Source organism: Vicia villosa, unplaced genomic scaffold (assembly GCF_029867415.1).
Source record: "Vicia villosa cultivar HV-30 ecotype Madison, WI unplaced genomic scaffold, Vvil1.0 ctg.003270F_1_1, whole genome shotgun sequence".
In the NCBI taxonomy this organism is placed as follows: domain Eukaryota; kingdom Viridiplantae; phylum Streptophyta; class Magnoliopsida; order Fabales; family Fabaceae; genus Vicia; species Vicia villosa.
Window position 1 is genome coordinate 44985 of NW_026706159.1, and position 7367 is coordinate 52351.

Genomic DNA, 7367 nt, shown 5'->3' on the forward strand with positions numbered 1-7367 from the left:
CATCATGATGGTGGAGAAAAGGTGAAGCAAATGAAGTTTTAATCTCAAAGGAGGAAGTATGAGTTGAAGCAAATAGTTAGAAGAGGACTAAAATATATGTGACTACTTTAAATTGAGTGCAGTGGTGAATCAAATGAAGACCTATGGTGAGGCAATTACTTATCAACAAGTGGTTGAGAAGGTGATGAGATTCTTGACTTCAATATTTGATTTCATAGTAGTGGCAATTCAAGAATCTAAACATTTGAAGACTATGAAAATTGAGGAATCGTAGAGTTCTTTAGATGCTCGTGAACTCGTGGTGATTGATAGATGAAATGTGAGGTCATGAAAGGAAGTTCAAGAAAACTAAAAAGGAATCTTCAAGAATGCAAATCGGTTCAAGAATGGAAAGTGAAAGGTTTTTGACAGTTGAATCCTCCAAGAGAGGATGAGGCCCGGATACCGACCAATCAAAGAAGAAATAATTTTGATAAAAAAAAAGTGTGATGCTACAAATTTAGACATTTTGCTGATGAATGTTGGCACAATAAAGAATATAAAAAGAATAAAATAAGTGATGAAGAGTCTCATATAGCTCATTATGATGACTATAACTCATAAGTTGTTTTGTTGATGACTACAACATCTAAAGAAAATTTTATGTGTGAGTTATGGTATCCTAACTCATGGTGTTCAAATCACATGACTTGACACATGGAATGGCTCACAAACTTTGATAAAAGCAAGAAATCAAATTTCAGACTTACAAATAGCTGTCACCTTACAGCATGAGGCATTTGTGACATTGTAATCAAAATAAATGGGAAGAATGCACTTATTAAAAAGATACTCTATATACTTTGGATGATGTTAAACCTACTAGGTATATAGAAATTTGTAGAGAAAGGCTTTTTAGTAACCATGAATGGTGATGCAATGCAATTGTTTTATCCACGCAAGAAGTTGATACTAAAGTTAAAATTGTCAAAGAATATGGCATTCAAATGTAGCATTCAGACTACAAAGAAAATGTGCATGTCAATTTGAGGTATGATCATCTAAATTTTAGAATCCTAAAATTTAAGAGTGGTGGTGGTGGATAATACGTCAAAAAATTGCAACTTAACGTCTTTAACTCTCAATTTAAATTTAATTACATGAAGTCATTTTATTTTGTCTATAGTGTGTTTTGTTCTTGATTGCATCACAAGAAATAAAAAGTCACTTACAAAAATGAGTTTGAAGAGCTTTTTTTAAATCGTCCAAATTCATCATTACAATTTTATATTTTTCAAATTAAGAGAGATTTTGTATTCAAATTAAAATTGATAACAAAATATTTATAAAAAAGAAAATTGTAAAAAAAAAAAAGACCAAAAATAAAAATTGATACAATTAAAAGAGTTAAAAATTAAAATCACATTTAACTGGGAAAAAATATCTCTAAATATAAACTTCTTTGTTTGAGTGACTTGTCGGCATGAGGTAGTGTGTGTGTGTGTGTTTTTTTTAGTCAGCTTCTCAAGCTTGTAATCGAAATGTTCTTACATCACCTTCATTCAAGTCAAATCAATTAAGTTCTTCTTTTTCTCGTTGTTTATTGTTTATTTATGAACCACCGTTACAAAAATTCTAAATTATAAAAAAACTCAAATTATTAGAGTCATTTGTCTTTTTTCCTTAACATAACTAATTAATATTAGGGTTAAATATGTTTTAGGTTCATGTAAATAACCCAAAAAATGCTTTTAGTCCCTCTAATATTTTTGTTCAAACAATGGTCCCTCTAATATTTTCCGTCCCTATTATGCATCCCTGCCGTCAATTCCACTTAACAGAAGCTGACGTGGAGCTTGACTTGGCAATTTTTTTTAATAAAAACGTCAGCTGTAATTTCCACGTTTGCAATCAATATAGCAGCATAAATTTACATCCCCTTGCAGTATCACGTTATTGCCCTCTTCTTCTTCCCCAAATTGATGTTCTAGGGTTCCCAACAAAGCTGAAACTCCATCTTCTCTAGAAATCGAGCTCCATCGTCTGCTTAGCTCATGTCGTTTTCCAGAAACTCGGCTTCACATCCTAATAGTGGGTCGTCTTCTGTTCGCTCCAGGCGAGTAAGGAAGTGTGGATGTGAAGCACGAATGGTTTCATACATTTGCAAGAATGGTCGAAACAGAGGTAGGCTCTTCTGGAGGTGTCCCTTTTGGCAGAGTGGAGATACATGTGATTTATTTATATGGGACGAAGATATGGTTGAAGACTACGGTGTTGGTGTCGAATCTGTAGATGTCAACAAGCAAAAGGAATTGGAGACCGTTGAATTGATGAGAGAGAAGTATCAAGCCTCGAAGAAGAAGAACATGAAGCTGCAAGGAAAGTTGAAATCAGAGGCATTGTGTGGAAAAATCAAGATGATGCTTTTGTTGGGTTCTATTATGATTAATGTGTTGGTGTTGTCCAAATGTAATTGTTGAATTATATCAGTAGTGATTTGAATAGATAATTGTGTCTTTGGCAATGTAGTTCCTATGTCATTGTGTAAGATTTAGTTATGTTTATTGAATTGTTGTTTATGAAGGATGAATTCTAAAGTTGATGTAAGGTTCTGTTTAATGAATTATTGTTGATGTAAGGTTCTGTTTAATGAATTATTGTTTGAAATTCAACAAAAGTTATCAAAATGTCATCATATGTTTATCATTAAATCCATAACAAATCCATTAAATGGACTGATATTGTACATTGGTCTAAAGGAAGTTTGCAACAAAAAGAAACTTTGCAACTGAACACCTATAGGAATTACAAGCATATGCCAAAATATTGCAGAAAACATAGATTGTAACTGTTACATAATTGTCAACACCAAACTTCTACAAAAAGAGATCTAAATAGTTTCCTTATTGAGTCAAATTTCTTTGAATGTCTTCCCAGGTTTTCATACCCTTCACGACTGGTGGTTCAGAATCATCATGGATCACAACTGGATCATCAACCTTTTGTCCTGGTCCCTTGATGTTTTTAGTCTTCACACTCTTAAGTCTTTCACTTTTTCTAGACTGCACTTGGCCCTCACTTTTGCTAGACTCCACCTTAGCACCTTGCCCCTCAGTCTTTTTAGACTGCACCTTGCCCTCACTTTTGCTGGACTTCATCTTTCCATCACTTCTGATAGACTGCACCTGTCCATCTCTTTTGCTAGTCTGCACCTTTCCATCAGTATGCTCCACATAATTCCTTCTTGCCTCTTTTAGAGCTTCCACCTAAAATTACATAGACATAAATTTCCAGCATAAGAAGAATGTAACAACATTATTAAATTGCTTGCAGACATAAAAATCTAGGACACTTACAAGATCTTTAAAAGCTGGCTTCACATGATGTTTTTTTACTTTTGGTACAGACCCAAAAAAAGTTTTTGGGCCAGCTTTTTGTGTAGCCTGCTCTTTTATGGGACTTAGATCAACATTCAGTGGTGGAATGTCAAGGACATTTCCTTCCTCATTGTTGATATCATTGAGAATTGCATCCAACACATCTGGATCTATTTCATCTAGATATTGTCTTCTACTTGGTGCAGAATCAGTAGGAACTTCTGCAGTTGGAAAAGCAGTTGGTGGAACCTCAGCAGTGGGAACCTCAGTTGGTGGAACCTCAGCAGTTGGAGCCTCAGCAGTGGGAACCTCAGCATGAACGTCATTATTAGCCTCAGCAATTGGAGGTTCAGCAGATGGAACCTGTACAGATGCTTGACTTGGGGCATTCACCTTAGATCCCTTACCCTTCTTATTTAGAGATCCTTTTGGTCTGCCCTGAAAACAAATACAAGAGAACAAATCAAGACAAATCATATAAAATAGATCAATCATATTTTCAAAAAATAACACTAACCTTTTTTGGTTTTGGTTTAGGTTGCTCAGTTCCAGTTTGACTTGCTTGTGTGGGGAACACATTTTCATTGACATTTGGGTTGCTATGTAGAACAATCTATTTGTTCTTCTTACATGTCTTTTTATTGTGACCATACTCCATGCATATCTTGCACCTATGAGTGGTATTAGATCTTCTCCACTTGGTTGCATTTGTTTCATCAGGATCCCTTCTTCTTAGTTTTTTGGGTCTGCCTGGGCCTCTTTTGAACATTGGAGGGAAAATAACAGGATCATTTGTTTTAGGCCACTTGTTTTTGTTAGAACAAGATTTGTTCTTATCAATTATCTTAGTTTTGATGATAACAATAATATGAATTTTGCTTAAGATAATATGGTACTCTAATCCAATGCAATTTCCCTTTCAGGAAATATATATAAAGAGTACGCATAATTCAGCGCTCAGAAGTTGTATCTCAAATGGTTCAGCATGCAACATCAGAACATGGTCTGGCAAGACATCAGAAGATGGTCGAAGCAGAATCAGAACATGGGTCTATGGAAGCATCAGAAGAACATGAGATCAGAAGCACTGAAGATCAGAAGATGGTATCACGCTCAGAAGCACTTCAAGGTCAGAAGATCAGAAGATGCTATGCACCAAGCTGTTTTGACTCTGATGATATTCAAACGTCGTATTCACAAACATCATATCAGAAGGAAGTACAGGTGGCAGACTACGCTGACTGACAAAAGGAACGTTAAAAGCTACTAAAGGCTACGTCAGTAGACACAGCGTGAACAAGACTCGAGGTAGTTGACAAAAGCGTATAACATTAAATGCGATGCTGTACGGAACACGCAAAGCATTAAATGCATTCAACGGTCATCTTCTCAACGCCTATAAATATGAAGTTCTGATGAGAAGCAAGGTTAACGATTCTGCACCAAAACAACTTATATCAAACTTGCTGAAACGCTGTTCAAATTCAAAGCTCAGAATCTTCATCAACTCACTACATTGCTGTTGTAATATTTTAGTGAGATTAAGCTTAAACGTTAAGAGAAATATCACAGTTGTGATTATCGCTTTTAAGAAGCATTTGTAAACTCTTGAATAGATTACATTAAGTTGTAAGGAACTAGAGTGATCGTGTGATCAGTATACTCTAGGAAGTCTTAGCAGTTGGCTGAGCAGTTTGTAACTAGAGTGATCGTGTTGATCAGAATACTCTAGGGAAGTCTTAGGAGTGAACTAAGCCTAGAGTGATCGTGTTGATCAGTAGACTCTAGAAAAGTCTTAGAGGGTATCTAAGCAGTTGTTCCTGGAGTGATCAGTGTGTGATCAGAAGACTCTGGAAGACTTAGTTGCGGACTAAGTGGAAAACCATTGTAATCCGTGCGATTAGTGGATTAAATCCTCAGGTTGAGGTAAATCATCTCTGCGGGGGTGGACTGGAGTAGCTTCGTTAACAGCGAACCAGGATAAAAATAATTGTGCAATTTATTTTTATCGTCCAAGATTTAAAGTCACACTTATTCAATCCCCCCCTTTCTAAGTGTTTTTCTATCCTTCAATTGGCATCAGAGCGCCGGTTCTAAGGTGCAAGCACTTAACCGTGTTTAGAAAAGATTCAGGAAGAGAAAAACGCTTCATTTAAAAGATGGTTGATGAAAGTGAAAAGTCTACATCTACACCTGCATCTACATCTGGCTCTGCTGAGCAATACAACGGTAACAATGGTTATACTAGACCGCCGGTATTTGATGGTGAAAACTTTGAATACTGGAAAGATAAACTGGAAAGTTACTTTCTGGGTCTAGATGGTGATCTATGGGATCTTCTAATGGATGGTTACAAACATCCAGTAAATGCCAGTGGCGTGAAGCTGTCAAGGCAAGAAATGAATGATGATCAAAAGAAGCTTTTCAGGAATCATCATAAATGTAGAACTGTTTTGCTGAATGCTATCTCTCATGCTGAGTATGAGAAGATATCTAACAGGGAAACGGCCTATGACATATATGAGTCCTTGAAAATGACTCATGAAGGAAATGCTCAAGTCAAGGAGACTAAAGCTCTAGCCTTAATCCAGAAGTATGAAGCCTTCAAGATGGAGGATGATGAAGACATTGAAAAGATGTTTTCAAGATTTCAAACTCTTACTGCTGGATTGAGAGTTCTTGACAAGGGATACACCAAGGCTGATCACGTAAATAAGATCATCAGAAGCTTACCCAGAAGATGGGGTCCTATGGTGACTGCATTCAAGATTGCAAAGAATCTGAATGAAGTTTCTCTGGAAGAGCTTATCAGCGCCTTGAGAAGTCATGAAATAGAGCTGGACGCAAATGAGCCTCAAAAGAAAGGTAAGTCTATTGCATTAAAATCAAATATCAAGAAATGCACTAACGCTTTTCAGGCCAGAGAAGAAGATCCTGAAGAATCAGAATCTGAAGAAGAAGATGAACTGTCCCTGATCTCCAGAAGGCTAAATCAACTCTGGAAGACCAAGCAAAGGAAGTTCAGAGGCTTCAGAAGTTCAAGGAAATTTGAACGTGGAGAATCTTCTGATGAAAGAAGATTTGACAAGAAGAAGGTCATGTGCTATGAATGCAATGAGCCTGGACACTACAAGAATGAATGTCCAAATCTTCAGAAGGAAAGTCCCAAGAAAAAGTTTCATAAGAAGAAAGGTCTTATGGCAACCTGGGATGAGTCAGAAGATGATTCAGAAGATGAGCAGGCTAACTGTGCGCTGATGGCGACAGAAGATGACGGATCAGAATCTACATCAGAATCAGATTCTGAAGAGGTATTTTCTGAACTTACTAGAGATGAGTTAGTTTCCGGTCTAACTGAACTTCTGGAACTCAAGTCTCAGATTAGTCTCAAATACAAAAAGCTGAAAAAGCAATTTGAATTTGAAACAAAGAAGCTTGAGTTGGAGAATTCTGAATTAAAAGAAAAACTTTTAAAATTATCCAATAATGTTGGATCTCCTTCTGATTCAGAGAAATCCACTCCTAGTCTAAACCATATTCTGAAAGAATATGATTTAAGTTTCAGGAAGTTCTTATCTAGAAGTATTGGCAGAAGTCAGCTAGCTTCTATGATATATGTCGTATCTGGAAACAAAAGAGTTGGCATTGGTTTTGAGGGTGAAACCCCATACAAACTTGAACCTGTTGATGAAATGAAAATTACATACAAGCCATTGTATGATCAGTTCAAGTATGGCCACTCTCATGATATTAGGCACACTTCACATGCTCAAAATTTTCACATAACACACACCAAGAAGCATGTGACACAACCTAGGAAATATCATGAAACTCACATTAAAAATTATCATGCTGTTCCTTCTATTGCTTATAATGTTAAACCCAAGTTCAATCAGAACTTGAGAAAATCTAACAAGAAAGGACCCAAGAAAATGTGGGTACCTAAGGATAAGATTATTCCTATTGCAGATATCCTTGGCTGCAAGAAGGACAAAGCACAACATGTCATGG